The sequence below is a fragment of the Meleagris gallopavo genome, chromosome 1 (genome assembly GCF_905368555.1).
Source record: "Meleagris gallopavo chromosome 1, MGAL_WU_HG_1.1, whole genome shotgun sequence".
Classification (NCBI taxonomy): Eukaryota; Metazoa; Chordata; class Aves; order Galliformes; family Phasianidae; genus Meleagris; species Meleagris gallopavo.
This window is the reverse complement of record NC_139404.1, coordinates 18626767-18652717: the sequence shown is the minus strand read 5'-3', so window position 1 is coordinate 18652717 and position 25951 is coordinate 18626767. Positions and strand designations below refer to the sequence as shown.

General features: G+C 36.9%; 1 long non-coding RNA gene across 1 annotated transcript in view; it reads right to left on the bottom strand.

Annotated features, from left to right (window-relative positions):
* Positions 1-800: 800 nt before the first annotated feature.
* The window catches only part of LOC146545217 (uncharacterized), a 43668-nt gene continuing 18517 nt past the window's right edge, over positions 801-25951 (bottom strand). Inside the window, exons 4-6 of the long non-coding RNA XR_014881600.1 lie at positions 6670-7693; positions 5229-5276; positions 801-3337 (exon numbers count right to left, since the gene is read on the bottom strand). This is a non-coding gene — a long non-coding RNA (uncharacterized LOC146545217). The remainder of the gene's footprint in view (positions 3338-5228; positions 5277-6669; positions 7694-25951) is intronic.

Here is a 25951-nt window from a genome sequence, read left to right as displayed (position 1 = left end):
GCGATGGGAACAGACAAGGAAAGCAAACAGGTGCACACATGCATTTGCTGCTGAAAGTATGCTGAGGATAAAAGGTGCATTCCACAGATACCACGCTGCATTTGGGAAGTGCTCTGGCTACGTGCTTGTATACAGTTGTGTATCTGCACCAGCAGAGTCATATAGCTGTGACTTGTCAATATCACCCAATAAATTTCTTGGAGACCAACTTAATATTCTGATCTAAAGATTAGAAATTATGAACTTTCTCCAGTCATGTTCTATCTGTTCAGTAGCTGGATGAGTTCTGCTTCTTTTCAGTGCACATGAATTAAAGCTATACCTCGGGATACTTATCTCAAACTCCATTCACAAAATATTCTTGTGAAACCACTCCTTGATATGAATAAGCTCCCTTTCTGAATACACTGATTGCAGATCTGAGATTCAAAATACCTAGATTTAGCACTTGACTTTGATAATGAGTTGAAATCACTATTGTATAAAACATTTCTGTGTTCTTTTTTTCACTTCTTGCTTTTGTCTTTTGAGAATCTGTTGCTATTTGTTATAACATGTATATATGCATTGGAGTTAGCTTCTACTAAGAAGGGAACTTTTAAGCAGAAAACTTTCCAGCTGAAGGGGATTTCCAGGGTGGAAACTGAATAAAGCCTGTGAATTCATATAATGCTTGGCCTTGTGAATTTATGATACATACTATTTTATGATGTTCAAAAAATGTTTGGAAAGCCATTTCAGTCTTTTGCAAGGAAAATTTCTCTACCTCTGCATTAGACTATGCAGATCAGATTCTGTCAGTGGCTTCCAAAAATCTTGGGACATAGCATCTAACTGCACAATTCATCCAAGGTCTGTAATAGGTCATTTGTGCTATTCTCTAAACTTGACATAGACCATTTCAAATCGACTTGACTATGACTATGTGAACAGCAGACTTGCCTTTGAACTGTATTGCAAGCATACCTTAAGAATTAAACAGCCAGCAATTCTCAGCCTTTACTTTTATACTGCTTATACACTGTGTTCTGACATTGTAAGAATTGGCTGACGAGGATTCTATAATACAAATAATCCACAGAAACAATTTGTGTGAGGAAATAATTGTGTTTAGAACATGGTATGTGTTAGAATTGTGACTACAGTTTCCTTTTTAAAATAAAGCTTTGCCTGCTCTTCAATGAAATATTTAAATTAATTTTTTTGGGCCATATATCACTTAAAGCTTTTTTTTTTATTCACAATTTCACAGAAAACACCCATTAAAAAACATTCAGCCATTTGAATAGAAAGGTGAACATGCATCCATTACCGCTGCTTTCTTTTACATATCTGTCTTACTTCTCACTAACTCAACAAATTCTTTATATTTTTGTACATTTCATTCCAGTACTGAAGGAAAAAAAAAAAAAAGAAAAAGATATAATTATAAAAAAACCTTTCAGAATGGAAATTTTAGTGACCCTGAATCTGACCTGGCTCTCTGAAGAGGACTTAGATGACTCCAAATATTTAAAAGCATATTTCAAAGAATTATGTAAAGCCATGCAAGGAATAATATTTCCACACTATGTTTCTTAAGATCATAAGATAGAAATGACTTCTTTGTCCCATAAAAGCTGACATCTTGGTTTGCAACCAGATGCACCAGACACATGGAGGGGCAAACAACAGAATGCAATCAGAACCCTTTGTGTTGCAGGCAAATATCCCAGTCCAACATCTGTTCAAACTGGTGTACTCAAAAGAAGTCAGTATATCATCCCTGCCCACGGCAGGGGGTTGGGACTAGATAATCTTTAAGGTCCCTTCCATTCCAAACCATTCTGTTATTCTATGATCATGGTCCTAAAAGAACTGCAATTACCCTAAGGATAACTGCACCCACACTTATGGTCTATGGAGACAGACAAGTGATGATAGGCAATTACATGGGACTCCTATGGCACATTCACCTTGGCCTTTTCTTGAAGTACTCCTAACAACAGAGAAGCAACAGGTTGTGCTGCCCAGTGGGTAGAACGGGGAGCAGCATGGAATAACAAAGGACCTTTACTTTTCCTTTTTTTTTTTTTTTTTTTTGGCAATCTCCTCATTAACATTTAGCAGGACACTTGAATCCAGAATCTGACTCTTATGCCTTTGGAAGAGGAAGTCATTATCAATTTCATGGAATAAATTTTTGTTCCACAAATTTGATTCTTGGTGTAATGTGTCACGAGTAGTAGGAATTTGTTGTTCTCCAAAAGGATCATCCTATTCATGTTGCAAAAAGTTTGTTTTCATAGCAATTGACAGGTAAAAGAACAGACCCTACAAACAGATGTGTAAATATGGCTCACTCTTCCCCAGTCTAAATGTTTACTCGGTCATCTGCATACTAGGATTGCCTGTTCCAGCTATCTGCCTCAAAAGATCTCACTGTTCCTACCACTAGTACATGGCAATAGTGTGGGTCAGCTGACTGTGCTTGAACCAACACTGATTCCAGCTAGAATTAGTTGGCACACTGGCTAACACAGACATTTACTGGTATCTCATAACTCCCGCTTTCTCATTCCAGCTACTTTTATCTAAGCTAACAGCAACTGCAGAAAATGTAACTTGATGTTTGAAAGTACTATGGCTTAGCATGGGATAAAGGGTTTGCAGGAATTGGCCAACTCTTCATGCAAAACTTTTGTTATTTTAACTATGGCAGAGCATAGCAGAAGAATTCCCTTACAAGTTTCTGTCTTTAATTTCTCCTTGGCTATACACATGTGCATAAAAAATATTTTCAGAGGAAGGAAAGGCCATTAAAACTAAAGGAATTAAAAAGGCACAGAAGCTATTGATGTTGTTTATTTCTATGCTCAGTAGTCCAAATATGATTTCTTCACACTTCATATGTATGATGGCTTTCCTACCCCATAGCTGCAAGACTCTAAAAGTGTAATGTATCCTTTGGGCATAAGTATTACAATATTTTTGTCTCCAGCACTGTTGAAGCAGAGATAAAATTATCTGCCAAGAACTGGCACACAAGAAAAAATATGTAATTCACAGATATTTTGCCTCTGTACAATGAGTTTTATTTCTAGAAATGACTTCAGGCTGTGAACACCAAATTGGGTTTTTTAGGTTAATGGAGGAAAAAGGTATTTCATTTCTATTGAGCTCACTCAAAACTATATGTAGAGCTTGTTCTACTAACAAGAGGTTTTTTGATCAAAATATTTTCTTCATAGACTCCATATCCTTAATGTAATTCCTGTCAGATGCAGACGTATTTTGCTGCTATATACAGATCCTTCATGATGTACTGAATTACTGCTGTTTCATCCATGGATCTCTCCTGTCAGTGGAAACAGAGACCAAATGAGAACCTTAGGTGTTTGGCTCAGCTAACAGCACTTTTTGGCTGCTTCTAGCCAGTATACACCAAAACACCATTTGAAAATCTCTTCATAGTTTGTCTGTTGGAAAAAAATGATTTTTTTAATTGAAAATACTGGAGGTTGGGATGTATATATAGTATATCTGCGCATATATAAACATGACGACAAGGCATGGCTGGTACATAGTAACATGTTCTTACAAAAATTGCTTTGGCTTCTGTAGTTGCTTGAAATATTTGGGTTTGTTGCTTGGCTCTTTGCCACACAAACCAGTAGCCCTGCCATCTGCCCAATACTGCTCTAACACCCACTGCAGGGGACAAATCCTAAATGAGTCATCACCAGTGAATCATTGTCCTGCTTGGGGATTTCCTCTGAATTTTCCCACTCCAACTTATCAGGAGAAGGATATTCTGCTCCTTCAATATTATAAATAAGAATCAAGCTAAAAGAGAAGGATTAAACAATGCATAGCTGCTACAGCAATAGGAAATGTGCCCAGTTCTTGAATTTCAATATCAGTTTTGCTAACTACAGTACTATCTTTTGTGGTTTTGCCTTTTTGGAAAGGAACAAAGGCCTTTGAGAGCATTCACTTAGTGTGACAGTTTTACAGATCACTTTAATCACTTCAGAAGTTGTCCATTTGTATAAGATACTAATTGTTCTCCCCTTAAGCAGTAGCACTGCTCTCTGAGGTGTGCTGTTAATCGATCCTCCTAAAGACATGAATATTTCCTCTAAATGCCAATCTAGAAGGAGTAATTAGATCAACAGTGATTACGGTGGGGATCTGTTGCCAGGCAGAAGCAAGGCAAGAAATGAGATTGCTGATACTAAGAACAATTAAGGGTGAGCCATGTAGGCAGCAGGAACAGTGGTAGACAGAGAAGAGATGGATGTAGTGGCTGATGCATGGTGTGAGGAAAGACATGGACAGCGATTTGTAGATGAAAGAAAAAAAAGAGTAAAGGGAAATTTTGGATGGAACAAATATTCTGGAGTCTTCAAATCTCTCAAAGGAATTAGTTATTAATAAGAATGGAGACTGAAGTTCTTTCTACAGCATTCATTATTATTATGTATAGCAAATCATCTGGAGAAATTCTGAAGCTTGTGCAAAATTTAATTGAACTTTTTTGCTGATGTAGCAGCAGTTGCAGTGTAACACAGAAGCCTGGAAACATTCAGCATGTGCTGATGAATCAATACACCTTTGATAAAAAGCTTTATCTAAGGGCAATTTTCTAGTTCATGCTCAGTGGCATAACAAGGTTGCCTTAGCAGATCCATGTTCTGAGCTGGCATATCTCTGTCAGCCCAGGTGTCTCTGCATCTTGCTTTGTTGCAAAATAAAACCATATCCAACTGAGAATTTGCATTGTTTTCCCTCAGTTCATGACTATTAAAAACAAACAGAATGTTAGATTCCTATCTACCTGTTCTCTCTCTCCCAAGATATATTTTTGTTTCTGTAATTTTTGGCATATAGTAATACGATCAAGCTTTTGTACTATGCTTTATGCTGAATGCATTGTGCACTAGCACAGTCTTAATGCGATGAATGAGATTATAAGTATTATAGAATAAAACCTAATAGTAATATCACAATCCAAGGTAATTATTAGATATTACGTAATGATGTATTATGTAGTTGATGACTTTTGTTTTATTTTATTTTCTCAAGGGAGGTATCAAATTTGTTCCTGTTTTTTTAACTGATTTGGAATAGGAGATCAGATCATGCTGAATTTCCAAACAATACAAAGCAAAATGAGTTCAGAACAGTCAAAGGTACAGAGTTAGCAAACATGACAAGTTCCAGACTGGCAGAAGTCCACCACTTACCTAATCAACAAATAATCTAAAGTGGGGATGCCCAGTGAAGTAGAGATGCTTGGAAAAATGAAAGCAAATTGGAAAATTGTTAGTAAACCGCAATTGTGTTAAATGTAGTGCTCTCAAAAAACAACCAATATCATTTCAGGTTTTGTGTAATCTAGGGGATCAAATAGACAATGTTTATTTTCCTACAACTTTGTCAAAAAGTTTTAATTTTACTAAGTCAAGTATTTTGGAGCTCTTTATCTGATCAGACATAACTAGTCTTTAAAAATGTAGGTGCTTTGTCTCTTCTTACAGCCTTTTTTTTTTTTTTTTTCCTCAATAATAAAGTAATTGCACACCCGAGCAATAATCCCTAAGCCATTCACAGACTCTGGTTGAAAAATTATCATGAGCCAGATTTTCATTTTGTATGACAGCCACATGGGTGACCATCCAAGTTTTAAAGTCTGCCTCCACTTTGAACAGAGATGTGCCAGAAGCCATTGGAAAAGACTATAAAAGGTGAAGTCCATTACTAGAGCTCCTTCTCAGTGTAGATGTATTAGAGAACTATATGTTTTTTTCTTTTTTTCTTTTTTTTCTTTTTTTTTCTTCCGGTGGATAATGATACATGACAGGAGATTATTCTTATCTTTCAGTAGCAAAATAACAGATTAGGAAGCAAGATCCAATGACAACTCTTATGATTATTAAAATCTTTTTAAAGTAGTGAGAACTTATATTTGAAGTAATTCATAATATGGGAGGTACTGGTAATATATACAGAAAGACCTTTATTTCTCAAATGTCTAAAATGCATTGTGGGCTGATTATTCAAACATAACAATATCAGATTAAAACAATATCTAGTTATTGATGTGTAGACACCCAACCAAAGTATTTCTGTAGAGAACAGAGCCTAATGAGAGCCCTTATGAAACTAGGACGGCCACTCATTAACGTATTGTCAACTTTCCTTCACATTGCCCTCCACCCAAGAGTATCACCAAAAAAATATCCACTTTGGAAGAACACTGTGTCTAGTCAGAAAGTTCAATGACATCTGGCTGTAAAGCAGGTGAAATTTTTTCTTTTAGGAAACATTGTTCTGCCTATGTGAAAGAAAACTACAGTGTTCATGAGTGCTAGGAAATGCTGATCTCAATCACAAAATAATTAGACTTAATAACACCAGTAAATACTGTAAGTGTTAATGCTCCAGGGGATATTTAAAGATTCCTCTGATTACAACTACATTCAAGTCCGTGACAGTCAGAGCACGTAACTTACAGTAATGATAGTAAGTATTGACTGGTAAAACCAAAAATATAAAGAGAAGAAAATAGAATTTGTTTATCATTTTTAAATCATTTTCAGACTACTTCTTTCCTTTTTATTTTATTTCCACAGTAGATGCTGCAATATTTCAGAAGGAAAAGTTACACCACGTTATCCAACTTACTTTCAAACAATTGAAATTGAGCTTCCCAAGATGACACCACAGTTTAGACCTGTTGCTAAAATAGTGATGAAATGTCTTCAGACATGCTGTAACACTCCCAGGTGTGAGCTGGAACCTCTGTGAGAGACATTGCCTCATACTCTTGTCAGAAATACCTTCTGTAGCTGAAAGCAATACCTTCAGCTGTTCTGGTCAAAATAGAAGCTATCATTTTATCTATGCTTAGCCTGGATAAGATATTTGAGCTAGTTTCCAGTCAACAAACATGACGCTACATTCTCAGCTGGTGTAAACCGACTTCAATGAACCTACATCAATTTATACAGGTGGGGATTTAGCCTGAGCTTTGTTTTCTTTTAAATCAAAGTTTCAACAAAGATAAACCCCAAACCTGGTCACATGGACTCAAAGCTTGTTGACATTCTCTGGAAGTGCTGTCTGTTGTGACCAGTATATTGCCTAAATATGAGACAGAGCAAGAATGCCTCTGTGTTTATTGACTGTACTTGTCAGCAGTGCTGTTGCACGGGCACAAGGCTAGTCCATCTGTTTGTCTATAGGCAAAACAATGTGGGTCTTGCAGTCAAGCTCACACAGAGAAGTAAAAGGGAAGTGAACATGTCATATAATTCTGTGATGCTGTAGCCGAGCTTTTAAAGATTAACAAAACCTTATCTTTTTTAAATGCTTGATTTCAGTACGGAGCAAAGATTATCAATTTTGCAAATGATACAAAAAAAGAAGTTATTCTCTGAAGATGAAAACTGTTTATAGAAGGGAGTATAAGATTGCTTTTAAAACCCTACAGAAAAATATAGTACTTTGGGGCGGGGATCACATTTCATTGTGACCAACACTTTACTCAGTAAAGACCAGAATCAAACACACAAAGTCCCTCTAGACATCAGTACAACCACTTAATAAAGCACACTGATACGCAGACTTGTTGTTGTAATCTTGTTGATGCCAGCAGGAGATTACTGTCAATCCATTTTATCGTTGTTAGGACAGGTCAGCTGAGCAGCTAGGAAAAAAAAGCCAATCAGGAGTGTTGTAACATATTTCAGAACAAAGTAGTTTAGTAATTGAAGACAGAAACTGGAAATGAGTTTAAGTGACATTTAATTCATCTGCCAATTCTGACAAGGCCATTACAAGTATCTGACAGAGCTCTGGACAAGTAGTAAAAACATTTTGAGGTCCTATCCCCTGTAGCCTGACCACAGTTGCTATCCTTGGGAGATCCTAGTGAGATCCACTAGGAACTAGGAAAAAATGTCTGTTACCCCAGGTAAACAGGGTGAAAAAAACAGCTTCTGTCATGAACTTCAGTATCCAAGGGAGGAAGCAGAGGAAAAGTAGCATCCACTTCTGCTCTGAGGAGAATGCAACTTGTGCATTCTTCCATGCTCAGCACAGTGAACCAAGAGCCATTGTCCTTATGATAACCATTTTATTTATCTTTGAAGATTGTTCCAAGGCTAGGGTTCTAATACAATGGCAAATGTGCTCTTCATTTTTATTATATGAAACAATGTCAATTTTGCATAATTTTCTTACAAAGTAAAAATGTCTTTAAGTACATTTTGGAGCAAAGTCACATTTTAGGAGCACCATAACCTACTTTTGTTTTTCACAGTTCATGTCAGTTTGCATTTGTCATTCAGTTTCTCTCAAATGTTTTGCATAGGCACACATGCAGGATTGTGTCCGTACGTGTGTGAAGGTTTGTAAGAAATGCTGCTAACTGTTAATTAGAGAAAGAAATATATTTTTCTGTGACATGGAAGCAGGAACAGTACTACAGGGCAACAGGTTCTGCATCATACAGTGCTTTGAAATCCTCATGTTGAATTTCTCTACTGTCCACAGTTTCTCTTGGGATAAATTAAACAAGATACCATAGTACTATAATTCAAGCATACTCCTTCAAAATTCTTGCCAAAGCCAGTGTGCTTCAGAGAAAGGATGGATGTTTCCAGCCCTGTTGCCAGATCTCAAGAAAACTTGTGATCTTTGCCACGGTAGAGGACTTTACCAGCTTCTTCCCTATAACTACTGGGGATTCGGATGATCTAACTGTCCTTGAACAAGGATATCTGCCTTGCTGACTGCTCCGCCCACCCTGGGCACAGAAACTGCAGCTGAACTGCTTTCAAGTATGTAGACTGAATGGCAGTGGGACACTTAAGATCCAGCAGGTTTCAGCTGTTATGTCTCACAGATCACTATCAGAGGCTGGAGCTGATGTGCAGTAGGAAGCCTAAGAATCTTTTTGTGGTGGGAATTTGAGCGTGTGTGAGCTCCACAGGCCATCCATTTCCCATCCTTAGGGTCTGAGGATCTGAGGCAGCCTTTTGGGCCACTGCTGTCCTTATGCACCAGTTGTGCCTTACCCCATGCTTCAGCTGTCTCTTCCATAGCAGAGATCAACGACTTTCTGCAGCTATGCCAGAGGAAGGATGGCTGACATGCCTACTAGATTTAATGTGTTTCTGACCCAGTTCTCTTTCCCTGGCAAATCAGTGCACTGCACCCCTCAGACACTTCAGCTGACATGAGGTAATGCTACAGCATTTGTAGTGTTCCCTAGGAGTTCCCTGTAACCCAGAAATAGCACAGCAACACTAGCTGCTTATCAAAGAAGTGACAGGTTTGGAAAGCCGACCCCTATAACAGAAAACGTCAGACTGTGGCCTGCATGCACAGAGCCATGTCACCAGCACTCAGCACATAGGTGTGTAACCCCTAGCATGCAAGCTCTAAGAGGGAGCTAAAAAGGGAGCTAAAAAGGGAGCATGAGGACAGCCTGCTGCAGCTGCTCACACCTCCCAGCAATGCTGGCTGTCACGGACCATGCCAAGCAGTCACATGCGCTGAGCTGTGGAAAGAATGTGTGGTGCCCGGGATGGAGAAGTGTCACTCCGTGTGACTCCTTTGTGGATGGTGTTTGACAGCAGTTAGCAGGCCCGTTTCCCTAGCTGACCCCTGAGCACAAAGGGGCTCCTGATAGATGCTGTACCCAGCCTGCATTTCAGAGTGTGTTTTTTCAATATCTAAGGTGATTATTTAAGGTTAAACTGCAGATCTACAGGCCTTGCTGGATTTTGGTATTGTTACCCTCAAGCTACCTCTGGTTGGGTTCATTAATTCAGCAAAGGCAACATTTTGGCCTTGAAATACTGCACAGTCATATTAGCAAGGTCTTATACCCGAAAACATCTGTTCAGACAGAGTGCTATGATCACAAAATCATGGAAAATAAGATGAGAAAGGACCTCATGAGAGGGCATCCAGCTCATCTCTCTGCCCAAAGTCAGGTTCAGCTCTGTCCAAATAATTCATGACAGATATTTTTCTAAATCAATTCTTAAAAATCTCCAGTGATGGACATCCCATAAGTTCCCTGAGAAATCTACTCCAGCATTTAACTGTTCGTTATGTCTAAAACTTTTATTATTTCTAGTCTTGGAGATGGCAGACTTAGCAATATTTATTTTTCATCTATTTTCTGATTTATATTTTGGAGTTGACTATCTTCACCAGTTTTTCCAGATTATGCATTACTGTGTACCTCAGCTTTTCCTTCCAGACCAGTCTTTTAGTCAATGGTCTGATCATTTTTGCCAGTTTCCTCTGGACTCTCTTGATTGCTCTTATGTTTCTGGTTTCAAAGAAAGCACAAGGTAGATAAACTTTAAGGGTTCTCTAAGGAAGTATAAAATAGATACATTTTCTCTGCTTTTATAGATACTTTTCTGCTGTTCTGTGGCTATCTTCTGATCACTGGAAATCATACAATTTGTGTATATTCGTGGAAAGGGAACTGCTAAGTGACTACAATTCCTTGTTTTGGGACAACTCAGACAGTGTCACATCAGAAGTGATATGTGAATTATAAGCCTGAGGTGGCCAAACAGGAAAACTCAGATACAAATTATTTGCAGTAAATCTCCAATTCAAAACAACATATTCAGGACATACCACTTCAAGAAGGCCTGCCGCCTGGGCTTAACCCCTTGTCCTGGAGTCTCACGAAAATACTTGCTTATGTGTCAGAACCATGCTCATGCTTCTAAGAATCACATCAAATGTACTGCCTAAAAGGTCTGTATTCGTGAATGTGGAAGCGGGTGCTACATCTGCTACAAATGAACTTGCTTTATGAGAAGTATTAATTGAATCAACAAATCAGAATTGTGTTATGTGTGAAGGTCAAATTCTTAGATTTGCCCAAAGCAACAGCTATAATTCATGTAACAACAATAACGCAATGTAGACTTACCAAAAAACTTCATGTTATTCTAGCAATGTAGCCCTAATCACATGTATAACTTTAGGGTCTTAGGATAATACATCTTGTCCTTAGACAAAATTCTTCCAATTCCTTTCTTATCTGAGCTTATCTCCTCTCTGTTAGAGGCATATCCAAACACTTCATGACACTTTCTTATTTATGTTACAGTTAAACCTCTTAATAATTTCTTAAAGGGAGTGTTTTGTACAGTTCAGTATGTACTCAGATGACTACTCTAAGAATGAATTCAATCATGCATCTTCACACAACCATCTAAATGTTTGTGATTATATTCTCATTTGTGATACTTTTTTCATTCTTTATTACTTTTATATCTTCACCACTGTTGTCTGAAACATTTAAACAATTCCTGACAAAGTCACTTGCATCAACAGCATTTCTACAATGCTCTTGTTTTTCTGAAAATATAGTGGCATGTAGTTAAAGTGACAGCTTTTTTCTTGTCCTGCTTTACAGAACTATTAAGCATCTTGAAATCATCCAATTTCAATCAGAGATATGAGTAATTTGTATTTAAAAACATATATGCTTTTCAAGTCCTGTGTGTTGTAGTCACAGGTTCTTGTATTTTTAACATACTTCAGGATAATGTCATAATCAACACCACTATCAGAGAAATGCTCTTGTGACAAAAAATAATTATCATCAGAGGAATAGCAAGTGTAGATAGTTGGCATTTGTGCAATGATAAGGAAGGCAGAGAAACAAGTTTTCAGTGAGTGTCAACCAGAGAGAAGCATGCATGAATCCAGGCACAACATATGTCTGTAGGCATGCAGCTCTTTGGCCCACATTAGCTTTGCAGCCAAACCAAGCTCTGAGAAGTGATCTGCTGTCTGGAGACCCTCTCCAAGTTCTGTGATCAGGTTAAATATTGAAATTCCAAGTGTTACACTGTTCTTGGGATTAGCTTGAAGTACAGGCATCAGCAGGAAAAATAAAATTAAGTTATCTGATAAGTCATTAGTTCTCAAGTTGTGGTCTGAAACCATGATGGTTTGTGAGAGAGCATGTAAAGCATTCTTAAGAGCGAGATAAACAAATGGGTTAATTAGAAATATGATAATACACGTGGAGAGTAGCCCATGAGAATGAAGAAAGTTCATCCATCAAGTGGAAATTACTGTGACCTAAGAAAAGGTCATAGAATAATTCAATTTTATCTGTAACAAGCATGTGAAACATGAAATATAATAGCTTTTCAAAATTCCTCCAAAGTTTGGAAGCTTTTGTTTTACTGCAACAATGGCGTGGGAACAAACATTTGCTTTCTTTCTGTTTCTAGATCTACTCTAATTCATGGGTGGGAATGGAACAAAATCCTTGTGAGAGATCTGTAGTTAGTTTTGTTTCTGAGCTAACTTGAGTTCAAATTATGGTAATTTGGATGTGAACCAAACAAATCATCTGCTATATCTGAACAAATCTCACTTCCTTTACACTAGAATTCATTCCTCATGCACACATGATGATGTCTAACCATATTCTAGAAAAAGGCAGAGAATTTACTAGGCACATTTTTACAGCTGAATGAAAAATCTGCAGAAGGAAAAATTATCTCACGCTTCAAACCAAGCATATATATACGATACAGTTGAAAAGAAATAAAGGATTTAACTCACTCCCAGATTTTTTATTTTTTTATTTTAATCGCATAAAGTGGAAAAAAAAGTAGTCCAGTGTTAGAATGTAATCATTTTCCTAATGGGGCCAAAGTCCTACCTTTCCCACCACACAGTGGGCACTGAGGCTGCGCCTTTATTAGTGAACTAACAAAGCCAGGGCACGATTTATTTAGACAAAAGGTATGGCCTTACTTCTGTCAGTAAAGCTAAATTCTTTGGACTTGGTCTCTGTCCTGGCTCTCTTTAGTTGCCTAGAATAAATATAACCTAATAGATTGTTAAGGAAAGATTATAAGTAATAGATCAAGTAAAATGATCCTTTATTCTGATGTAGAGTCCCAATTCTTGCAGTTCAGCACCTTTGGGAACCAGAAGCTGCAGTCACGATTCTTAAAAAATGCAGATGAACTCTCTTCCATTTCTTTTTCAGTTTTTTGGTTTTTTTTTTGTTTGTTTGTTTTTTTTTTTTTTTTTTTTGTGAAAATGTGCTTCCAAGTCTAATATATGCCTTCTTAATTCTTACGCTATAAGAAATGGAATAATACTTTTTTATTACTCTTTTCCAAACTTTTCTTCTATATATATATTTATTTATTTTTCATTTTGCAGGTCTTATCACTTTCCTTCAATCGTATCTCTTCCAGGCCGAAAAGACCCATCTACTTAATCTCTGTTTGTACAGAAATCATTCTGTAGTACAGCTCATTCTCGTCACTCTTCTCTGTGCTCTCTCAAGTTCTATCATAGCCTTTTAGAAAAGTATTACCCCAATCCACGTTATTGTTCAGATAGAGGTGTACAGTAGATTTAAGTAGCTATCTCAAGCTCTAAATTCCTCATAGTTTTCCCAATAATTCCTACTTTGTCTTTTTTTTTTTTTTTTTTTTTCTTGCAGAAGACATAGCAATTTAACATTTCACTGAAGTTCTCAGGGTCTTTAAGATGGCTTTTAAGTGTAGTAATGGTGAATTTAGAGTCCGCACTGTGCATGAACAGTGATGGCTATTTTTTTTACTCAGTGTGTGACTTTCCATTTATTGACATTGATTTCTTCTCTCACATCATTGCTAAATATCATGAGACTTTTCTGTCACTCCACACATCCAATTTATGCTTTTGCTATCACGATTAACTCTGTATCATTACAGAAATCACCTCACAGCTCACTATCCTTTCCAAGGCATTTATGAACCCCAGCATTCCCTTCAGAGCAGATCCCTACAGCACTGATGGATCCTTGGCGTGATTATTCATCCCACTCTGTTTCCTATCTTTCACCAAATAATCTGGGGGAGGCTTTACTTTTACCCCATGACAATTCTGTTTCATTAATATTATTCATCTACCTTTGAAAACTCAAGTTAATAAGTCTGAGTCAACACTGTCTAAATGATCCTTTTGACTTCAGAGGATTTCCATAATTTTGCGAAGTATGGCTTTCTTCTACAAAAGTTGTTCTGATTTTTCCATAATATCTTTTCTCATCTTTCTACTTATTATTTTTATACTAACACTTAGCAATTTTCTTGATAAGCAAGTTAGAATTACTGGTCTGCTGGAGCAAGGAAGAGACCAGTTTAACAGCTGATTGCCCATTTGTCACTTTCCATTATGTTAGTAGCAAATTGGTTGGCATCAGTCTCTCCAATTACCAGTTCACAATGGTAATTGTGTCCTCAGGACTATAGGTACCTCTTTAATCTTCCCCACTATGAGCACAAATGCAAAAAAAAAAAAAAAAAAAAAATTTAATGTATTTGATCTATAGACTTGCGCCAGATTTTTTGTTTACTACAGTCCCATTGAATTAGTTAAAAAGCTCAATTCCATTTCTGAGAGATGATTTTACTTTTTCTTTTAATAATTCCTCTGCTATTCAGTGATGAGCTTAGGGAAGAAAAACTGAAGAGCACTGTCCTTTCACAAGCATATTTTGATGAGTTATACATATGATCTGAGGTCCTAAGGTGGTATAAAAATGTAAGAATTTTACCCTTTTAGCTAGCTAATCATTTTGATTAGTTTCCTAACTTTTAAGTAACTTTATTCCTTAATTGTAAATATTAAATTAGTGTGTGAGATTTGTTGTATGTTTATTCCTGCTCTGTGAGACTTTTTGTCATACTCACAGTCCTATAAAATTTGACTATACTATGTCCACTGTTACACAGTGTTGCATTAAATCCTGAGCTCCAAATTTAGAAACGTTCCTTATTTTGTAGTTTTCCAACTGATAATTTCAGTATGCAATCAGTCACAATGATGTATATAGTCAGTTAAGGTTCGTCAAATGTGGATTTGAGGACACTGTTTTTAATAATTTAGACACTTCAGTTGTGCTTTGGATGTCAGTGCTCTTTTTTGAACCCTTGTTTCTCTATTGTTTAGTTCTCCATCTGTTGAATGGGAACAACTGCATTTATTTACATTGCATTGATATTACAAAGATAAATATACCATAAATTCAACTATGATTTGGAGATGCAGCAATAACAGAGTTCATAAAAGCACTCAAGAAAAAAGAAGAAACTTTGAAAAGCATCTGTTTCATGCATATGGTGCTGTACTGAATACTGTACATTGGTAGTAATGCTTATAGACTTTACTTCTCTGTCTTTGCTAATCTCTACGTCTGTAATGTGGAAGTTGTGTTAAAATTAGTGAGATTATTTTGAGAATAGTTAACTTTAGAGAAAAATATAAATATTAAGAATGTGGACAAAGGCAAAAATATCCAGAAGAAATATTCAACATATTCCATACATTCATAGTTTTGCTTTGGACCTTGTGAATGTATTAATTGGCTGAGTGTTGTAGCCGTATTGGTCGATTTTTCACAGAGGAAAGGAGTGAGCTATGTTGAGATATGAAAGCAAAGCACTAATTAAATACTCCAGAGTGAAGGATAAGCTGATAGAAATAAAATGAGCTGAGTTAAATGGATGAACCAGACAGACCACAATGATATTTTCAGTGAGCTGAAATAGGGTAAGCTGAAAGATGACAGCAGCAACCTCACTCATGAATAGAGCTGAAGGGCCAACAGTGACATGGTGGTGTTCCATCATGAGAGGAAGGAAGATGTACTGTCAGACATAAGTATGTAAAATAAGTAAGTATGTTATATAAGTATGGAAGAAACTGTTATGCATCAGGTTGAAAAATTGTAAAATATTATGTCATCATCTTACGTCCTGTAGTATACTGAGCAGAACCCAATAATTCAACATCCAATTTAGGAGACTAAGTTCAAAACTAATTTGCTGTGAAAAAATAATTTAACAATCAGAGCTCTTAACCAGATGCATTGTAAAAAACTTGTATATGAACAAGATTAGAGACAATTTTATAATATATGCAGATAAATTTTCTACATCTAGAAATCATTTTTTCTTATTTTAATAGCATACAATAAAGTTTCTATTAAAATACATATATTTTTGTCAGAGATGAAGATTAGAATTATATATTTTATGGGCAACAGGAAACATATCATCATATAAGGAAGGTAGATGTTCCTGATCATTCTTAGCAATATTTAAAAGTATAAGGACAGTGCACTTATATTTCTAATAAAAATCAGGGATTGTGCTGTTTATTTAGGTTCTTTAACCATTCTTAGAAATCAAATTGTTGTTATGAGAATTCTTAATAAATTCTTGTTGCAATTCTTATCTATCCTACCTTCTGAAGGAATAAACAAGAAGCGTTTATCTCAACACAGCTAATATGGACTTCACCCAACCTATTCCCTAACTGTCTGCTATTTTCAGAGAGATGGGTCACAACAGTACTGTCTATTCCTGCAAACAGTTGTCAAAGGCAGCCTGGATGACCAGTTCAGATGTAGGCATATGCCTTGTAAAAATCTTAGGGGAATTGAAACCCCTTCAGGGAGGCTGATGACATTAGTTGCATGAAAAGAAAAGTGGCATCATGAGCAACAAAGAGGTTACTGAAAGCAAGATGAGCAGATCTTCATCTGATGGCAAGAATTATGCAGAGGAGCAAATCTAGGAAAGGAAGTTCAAGTTAAAGTTTCTTAGAAGCTGGCAAACAGGAAGCCAAGCCAAAGTAAAAAATGTCCAATAAAGTTTCACATCAGGCAGTGGTGAAGGAAAGGTAATGAGGAGGCTATCAAAATGCTCAATGAAAAATGCACAGGGAAGAGGAAGACATAGGAAAAAGGAATACATGGGATAAACTGGAAAGGGGCCTCCTTGCTCAAACCACAAGTAGTGGGCACACCTTCCTCTTCTTGCAGGGAAACAATTTGTGCTCTTCTGACAGATGCATTAGGAAGGATAAAATAGAGGGACTTGAACAACTCTAACATTATGCAACTTCCCTATCAGTAATGCTGCTACCCTTGTCTGCAACCCACGGTCACTTTAATAATAATCTCAGCTATCAGATTTGCCTTAAAACTCCCTATAGTCAAAGAGAGTATTTTTTTCCTTTGGTTTTCTCTATGGTCAGCTACATTATTTCTATAATAACAGACTATATCAAAATGCTGATTTTGATCCAAATTTTCTGTCACAGTCATGCACCACTTTGCTGGTGGGTTTATAACACATCCTTAAAATTAATTAAATGCAGAGGAGGTTTGGTTTTGTTTTTTTTTTCACATTAATTTTCTTTTCTCAGATTTGTTCCTTTCTTTTCTTTTTCCCAGTAGTTGCAGAAGAATTAACCGCATTGTTAAAGTTAGAGTTCCGAATACAAATAAGAGGGTTTTTCCCTTTTTCTTCCCTGACTACATTTCTATTACTGCAATCACAAATATTGTTAACAACATTAAAGCCCACAGCAGCTGTAAACCAGTCTATGGTAGAGAATATTTTGATTTTACAAAAAGGTTCAGTGCTGAAACATAATGTTCTTGCTTCCCAGCTATCGCAGGCAGACTTGCATGCACTTTTGAAAGTTAATATCTAATTTTCTAGATGCCTGCTGCCAGTTTGTTTTCATTCGACTTCAATGTAGTAAGCAATGAGAAGGGATTTTGCAAAGATTACTACTGGGCTGATTATTATTGCACTAGTTGTTCTGGAAAACAAAATACCAAAACTCAGCTGATGATGACATAGTTATACAACAAAACAGCCTGCTTAGAAATCAGACCTTGGAACGAGTCCCCAGAGAAGACTTTAAGCTCACATTCTGCAAGTTAAATAACTCAAACTTATCTTTTATGCTATATTCCTTGTTTTGTTGCAAAACTGGAATTATTGTAGGAGCTGAGAGGCTATGCAGTCTTTAACCTCTCTTTTTGCCTAGTGTTTGGAATACAAATCAGGCCAGGAGTGACAACTGAAAACTACTGCCATCTGATGGCTGCAAGATTACAAGTGCAAAAACAAGCTTCCCACAAGCAGATGGAAATTTTACAAGGTAGTTACTGCCACTGGCAGAAGTCGAGGCCCTTTCAAGCAAGCATAGCAGAAGACATCAGGTATTCAACAGGCATGATAGGTAAACTCACTTCCCAGCCTGAGCACTGCTGTCCACAGATCCATAATAGTTACATGCCTCTTGTGCTCCCTCACTCCCTCAGCCATCATGCAGAAAATGAATAAAATAAAGGAGGGTCGGTTTTTTAACTCTGTAGGAAACACTGTGTTATAAAATATGAGTAATTTAAGAACTCTGTTGCTGTCGATAAATGGAGTAGCTGATTCCAGAAAACAATGTTAAATAAGGAGATTTCCTTTTCCCTGGATCATTTGCTGCAAAAGAGGAGGTTGGTTTAGCCCCTTCTGTTGAAAGAGATGATTTACTAAGTCTGACCTGAAACAATGTCTGAATTTCAAGCTGACAAATTTTGTGAAGTCTTCTATCATATGGAGCATTTTAGTTCAATTTTATTACAGCCCTTATCCACCCGTAATCATTTGATTACTATAATAACCATCTGGAATGAACATTCCAGTGCGTCAAGGCTGAAGTTGGGACAATTGTGGGACAATTGTGATTAACCTATCATTAACTGACAGGTTAATTAAATCCAAAAACATGTTAGAAGCCCATTTGAAATCTGTAAGATTGACTGGAAGAATTGCATGAAAATTGATTCAAATTTAAACAATAAAAATGATTCTGTAATGTCTTCTTTACCATAAGTGGATATAAGTAAGCTTCAGTAGTCCTGAAATGCTATTTCATTTTCTAGTTAAGTACAAAAGCTTTCTAGGGATGTCTACAGAATGATACAAGATGCTCTGAGAGGCTGCCAAATTATAGTGGAAATGTGTTTGCCCTCAGTATGAGCAGAAACACTTGAGATCCTAGTTGTTTGGAGGAACAGAGATCATGTTGTCATTAATGTTTTCTGTTTTCCTTCAGATAACTCAGCAGCCCTGGTTATTTTACTCTAGGCTAATTCCTTTAAACAACACTTAAACCTAATGAACACAGTAGAGTCCAGAAACTCCATAAAGGAATACTGACAGACGACAAGCAAGCCAGGTACCACATGTTAAGAAGATCCCTTCTCCTTGTTCAGATGTAGCTGAGTTAACTGCGTGCATGCTCCTCAATCCATTGTGAAACAAACTGACACTAATGGATCCCTTCCCAGTTCTGACAGCATGCTTTTTGCAAATTTCGTTGTCTTGTTTTTCACATGGATGTAGAGTGATCTTTTCCTTCACGTATGACAAGAGATCTCAATTACCACAGAAGTGGTTGTAAAAGATCCAAATATATTTGCAGATGATAATGAAAGATCTGGAAATTGAAACATCTGATTTTCAGCTCCATAAAATTTCTTTAATTGAGACACAATGTAGTAAAGACCATCTTCATCAAATCATATTTACCTCCCTCCACTTAATTCCTTCCTCATCTCAGAATGTATTTTATAATCTCAAGATTGGAAAATAAGTACTAATACATGAGCTAAAATATTAAAGAGTCTGTAATGATGGTTGCTGGAAAGGAGAGAAGGAAGGCATGATCTTCACAAGTAGTAGTATTAAATCCTCTATGAAGTAATTAATAACATTTTAAAATGTCTCCTACTCACAGTACATTTGATTCTGTAATTGTGATACACTAAGAAATTCAGTGTTCAATTGCCCTGAAACTCATTCACAAGTCCCTTGGCAGCAGCTAAGTAATTCCTGTACATTCCCAATGACAGAGAACATTTTTAACCTGCATTTCCATATTAATCTGGTAATGCTTCCATACCATTTCAAGGAAAATGCTGCTTGCTTTGCAAGGTCAGTCCCCAGAGAGAAGCTCAGAAGTGACAACGATGTGTAAATGCACTCTGTGCCCCTGTGCATCTCATCTCTTGCTCTTACTGTTCCAACACATCCTAAAACCAGATGACTTGCTGATCCCAAGAGTCAGGGAGTGAATTATTCAAATAACAGTGGCTTTTTCTTAATGGTGGAGAAAAACTTCTTCCAACTAAATTCTTATTACTGAGTTTTTGTTTGCTCGTTTGTCTGCTTGTTTGCTTGCTTTCACAAGATCATCAGGATAATTTCTCTGCTTGTTTTGCAAGTTCACCAGAATGGTTTCTGTCAAGTTTTTTTTTTCGAAACAGAAGGATACAGAAAACTTCCTTCGGCTGCTGATCACTTAAACCAGCCATTACCTAAGGTGTCTTCTATTTTCAGAATGTCTACTAGGCAAGAAAGCTTTATTTGACTTTCTGTCTAACCTGTAAGTTAATTTTAGAGCTGTTATCCTGGAAGTCCCTCAATGCTGGGGTTGGCATTCAGCTGAGAAAAAAATCTGTTCTTCTGTAGGAATACTGGGAATTACTTTATGCTCTTAATAGATCCCCTGACAGCAATTAGTTGACATAGGTTAGGCAAAGTCAGTGACACTTTCACTGGAAAAAGGACATGCCTAGGTAGCTAAACTACTATTCTGTGACCTGAAAAAGCATGACCCTATAGAGTAGACCAGGTGTCTTTAAAAATAAAAAAATTAAGAGAGCTTCAGCATATCAGCAACTACATCTTGCTGCATCTAGACTGTGCTCTTTGATACCCTGTAACTGCTTTCCTATTATATGCCTGTTCCTCCAGGGCAGTAGATATCAATTCTTTCAGCCAGGGAGTACAATGAGGCACATCTCAGTTCCTGATATTCAGTACAAACCACTTCTACCCCAAGTCATTAACTATGGTACAAACTCTTTGATTGATTCACTGAATAGCCAAATGGTTAAAACCTCCATTTACAACTATAGCATACTGTTCTTCGCTCGCAACTATTTAATGTTGGGTTGGGTTTTGCTGGATTTTTCTCAAGCTTTTAGTGAGCCTCAACCAGACTGGTGGGAGCCATCAATGCTGGGAGCCCTTCAGGGAGCACAAAGGGAAATAAGTACAGCAAATCTGGCCACCATCCAAAATTCAATGCATTTACACTACAGTAGATAATTTCTGAATGGCTTCCTGTAAAGATTTTGTCACAGTATTGTTTGCTGCATTCAAAAGCTTATCCAAATAGATCGTCTACACAATTCACGAGGAGATGCTGGATAAGTCTGTGACAGTAGATATTAGACTGTACTCAAAGGTTTTTCCCCTTTCAAAGAAGAATATTCACATGTATACTGAACTACTGGTTATGAAATGAAAGTGTATTTTGCTTGAGCACAAGCAAGCATTGCACAGTAACTGCCTAAGATGAAGTACGACATTAAGAACACATCAGTGTGTTCAGAGTTATGGAGAAAGGAAAAGTTGAAATTGCCTTTCAATGCCACTTGTGTAAATGAATAGAAGTCCATGTAAATGAAGTACTTTACATCTGTCTGTGATAAATGTAAGTAGGAGCAGAATAAAGCATGAATCCCTCCCCAAATAACGATGTTTCAGAAGGCCTGTGAGCTTTTTATCTCCCTCACATATACTTACATTTTTAATGCCACAAGGCGTACATTAAATTAAGGATTCTTGTATATGCAATTATAGCATTTTAAAGAGTTTGTTCAGCAGCTGTTGAAAATAAGTATCAGCCACTCTGGGCAATTAAATTTCACAGCTCAAAACGACAGAAGGAGCATTCTCCATTAGCACAAGCAGTAGGGAAGCAGATATTATCTGAACTCGGAAATTATTCTCTCTAAAGGAAAACTGGAAAGGCATTTGCCAAATAAAATCAGTAATTTTAAAATATGCATTAATTAATTCTAAATATTGGAAGGACAAAGAATTGCTAAGTCTATTATCTGCATCATTTAGCTGTGGTCTGTATCAGAAAGATTATTTGAGTTTTCAAGAGCAAGGACTTTCCTCTTGCCACTTTTTGTGTGATACTCAATACAAATGAACTCTGGTACCTGCAAATGAGCCATGTAGTTTATCACCAGGACAATTATTTCATTAATATAATGATGGAAAAGGTAGTCAGGCTACTGTGTTTTCTGTTTTCATTTTCAGAATAGAACAAAAATGTCAATGAAACAAAATACACCCTTACAAGATTCTCACCCTTCCCAAATCATAGGTTGTCTAAACATTATATATTGCTTAAAATTACTTGGCTGATCAGGACAACAAAGTTGCCATATGTTTTCTCATATTCTGTAGAACTCCAGATGGTATGATTAACAATATACTCTAATTACATTAACATACAAGATTGAAATTATTTACATTTGTTGTATAAAACCATAATTAATAAAGGGGATAGTGGCAGAGATGCTTTCTGGCATCAGCTACTAACTTGTCACCCAGAAAGGTACATACAGTATCTGCCCATCTTCACATACAGTTGCAGATGAGTACGTAGTGTCACGTAATCTCTTGGAAAGCATATGAGGCATACACAAAAGATATGACATAAACAGATTAAGTCACATGCAAGGTGAAACCTTGAGAATAAAACTTGTCTGAAAGTAAAATTAAGGTAAAGGGTCCTATTGTTACTCTATTCCGGGGGGCAGAAGGGGGAAAGTATTTAGAGATTAGAGGGGTTTTTCTAATGGATTGCCCCTAAGACAGGAATGGCAAAACCCAGCAGTGGTAGAGACTGCATAAGTAGGACAACACGTGCTACAAGTTGAGGGTGACACCAGGAGATCTGAGCTTCATTAAATGCTCTGGCAAATGGGATTTACAGAGAATGGGGTGATGAAGACATTTATCTTTAGTCTTCTAAAATATAAGATTGCTTTTTTTTTTTTTTTACTACAGTGATATCCTGCAGTGTGTAAGGTGGAAGCAGGCTGCATCATATCAGCATACCTGTGCATCCCTGTTGCTTGTGCAGGGAACTAGGGTGTGCCAATCCTGGGCAAGGGAAGTTTAGTTTACTCAACACCTTGCAGACCTTAAATGTCAGACCAGCTCCTAAATCAGAGTCACATGGCACATCATCTGAATACAGCCCAGTGTTCCCTCTCAGCACATCTTTAAATTAACATACTTTCAGTTAACATTCACAGTGCACTTTGGCATTGCATGGCCATGACAGGAGTACAGGGAGAACTGTTCTCTATTGTGTTATTTTACATCTTAATCTTACAATTTATACTTTTTTTCCATCAGCCACACTCTGGGCATGAAGATCAAGTGCAGAATATTTAATCTCTTATACAAGAGCTCATTTTTGTGTTTTTCCTATAATTTCAGGTTAATTGCTATTCTGCAAAATTTAGTTATATTCTCAATGTGTTATCCAGGGATTTGCATACATAAGTCTTATCTCTCTTAATGGTGCTCAGAAGGATGTGTCCATAGGGAGATGAAATAATGGGACTCTTAAGGCTTATTTATTTCACACTGGAAAACACATTATAGTTACTACAATAATCGGTACAGCTCAGATATGGTATATGAAAGAAACAGGTATTCTATATATTGCTATTTAACTTCTTCTTTGATTACCGTAAAACCCGCAAAAACCTTGTTATAATAAGTTTTGATGTATTTTAAATCCTTCTTTCCATTATGATATATTTATCAACCGGTAATTAATACTCCTTTTTCTGCATGCATATCATTTTTTAATATTATTTTAATACAGTCTAGGTACAGTGTATGCCATTATAGGTTAATAAAATTAGATTCCTTCAATTATTCTTCACAGAAGTCAGTGATAGTATTAATCATTCCTTCAAATTGGTCTTCCAGACAACGTAATGTTCTTCCAGTAAAATATACAGATGCTCTTGTACATTTCATTAACTAGTTCCCTTAGTGCTCTTTGGAGATGCACTTATTGTGGCATCTGTTTATATATATAAAATATTTAGTGCTTTACTTTCAACTCTTCATGTGTGCTCACCTTGATATATAGATTTTCCTTTTTTTTTTTTTTTTTGCCACCACAAAAGCTTATGTATACATTACGCTATAGTTATATAGCTCTGTTTTGAATTTCTGCTATAATCTACCAATTTCTGTTGTACGTGTGCAGCAGAAAAATGTGGGTGAAGGGTAAAATCTTTGCCCAGTGGCAGTGAACAGTGAAAGCTGAACTTATCTGATCTGGTAGGTGTCTATAATCATGTGAGCTGAAATTGCTGTGGATCAGATGTTGAATATTTGGAGAATTAGCAAAGTGAACTTGCTGTTAGACAATAAATGTTTGTTAACTATAGTGGTTAATTTTTAACTGGAGAAGGAGGGCTAAAGGTATGGTAAGTTATTAAAGCCTCTGTTTTTTAAAGTAAAATGCTACTCTGCTTCTCTGATTTTGGTGGCTAATGACAGCAAATCAATATCTTAGAGTATGTTCATATATTCATGGGCTCAGCAAATACACTTTCTTGAACTTTAATCTATGGGCTATCTTACTTCACTAGGAAGCATGGCCAATAGGGTTTAGAAAAACACTGAAGCCTGAAAACATTTTCTTTTCTGAAAAACAGAAGGGTGTTACCCCTTGCCCTTGGTTAAGATATTTGTTCAAATATTTAAGTTTCTGAATGGTTCAAAGAGCTTAACCAGCACATGCCTCAGTCCCAAGTGAGCCCCCATCCACGTCACAGCATACAAAATAAAGGTATTTGCAGAGGAAATTTTCAAGTTACATTTCTGCAAAGATATAAACTCCAGAACATGAAAAGGAGCAGAGAATCCTTGAGAAATAAGGCAAAAAAAGCTATAGAAAAAAAAAAAAAAGTAAGAGGATTTCTGTGAGAGAGACATATTTATACATATAAAAATACCTGAAGAGAGCATCCAGGGAGGACAGAGCTGGGCTCTTCTCAGTGGTGCCCAGTGAAAGGACAAGAGCCACTGTGAGCAAACTGAAGTATGGAAGGTTCTGTCTAAACATGAGAAAACTCCTCCTTACTGTGCTGATGATGGAGCACTGGCACAAGTTGCCCTGAGAAGCTGTAGGGTGCTCCTCCTCAAAGATCTCCAAAAGCCACCTGGACCTGGACGTGGGCAGGGATTGGGTCAGATGGACCCAGAGGTCCCTGCCAGGCTCTTCTATTCTGTGGTTCTAAGATATGGAAGAATATCTAAACTGACTGCTGGAGAAAAGGCAGTCCCTTAGAGCTCCATCCCTACTCGTGCCTGGAGCTGGAGTGCACATGGGTTCAGCCACACATGCTGGGTGCTTCACCCCTGCCAGGTAGTTCCCTTTGCCAGCTGTTCCCACTCCATGACAGCCCGTGAGCAAGACAGGATATTTCCAGACTTTATCAGACCACCTTGTAGTTTAATAAGTTGGCATTTATGTGGATGTTGCAGATCTGAAATACTGCAGGATATCTACTTTCATCTTACCATACATGTAGCACCATCAGGTTGACAGTCAGTCTGGCTACAAATACACCAGATTTTCTGGTTAGACAGAATTTAGGCTGCTTACCGTAACAGAATTTATACAAGAAATGGACCTACTAAGGGAAATTGCAAAAAGGTCTTGGGAAGTTTCTAACATAAACTAGTATAGAAAGGAATGGGCTGCAGGCACACTTTGGATTGTTGTTTGGGATGTAAGTATAGTGAAGGTATTTCTGCTGTAAGGCAGGATTTCACAGGATTTGATTTAATCTGCATGATCTCATTTGCATAGGTGGTGAAATCCTGCTACTCCTTTTGGCTTCAACATTTAGATCAGTGATATTATGTGATATGATAAGTTATAGGTTGAAAAACACAATTTGTAACAGCCATTTTCCAGAACTCTCTTTTGCTGCAAATGCTTATTTTAATACACCTACAAAAAAGAACCATCTCCATAGAAACCTCCTGAATCTTATGTCTTAAATAACTGCTTTAAAGGGCTTATCTTGAGAGTTACTGAGGACACTCAACTCTCACTGTCTTCTAAAACAACAATAACCCTAGAAACTGTACTGTTATTTTCCACTCTATATTGACAAAAGTATAGCCATTTGAATCAG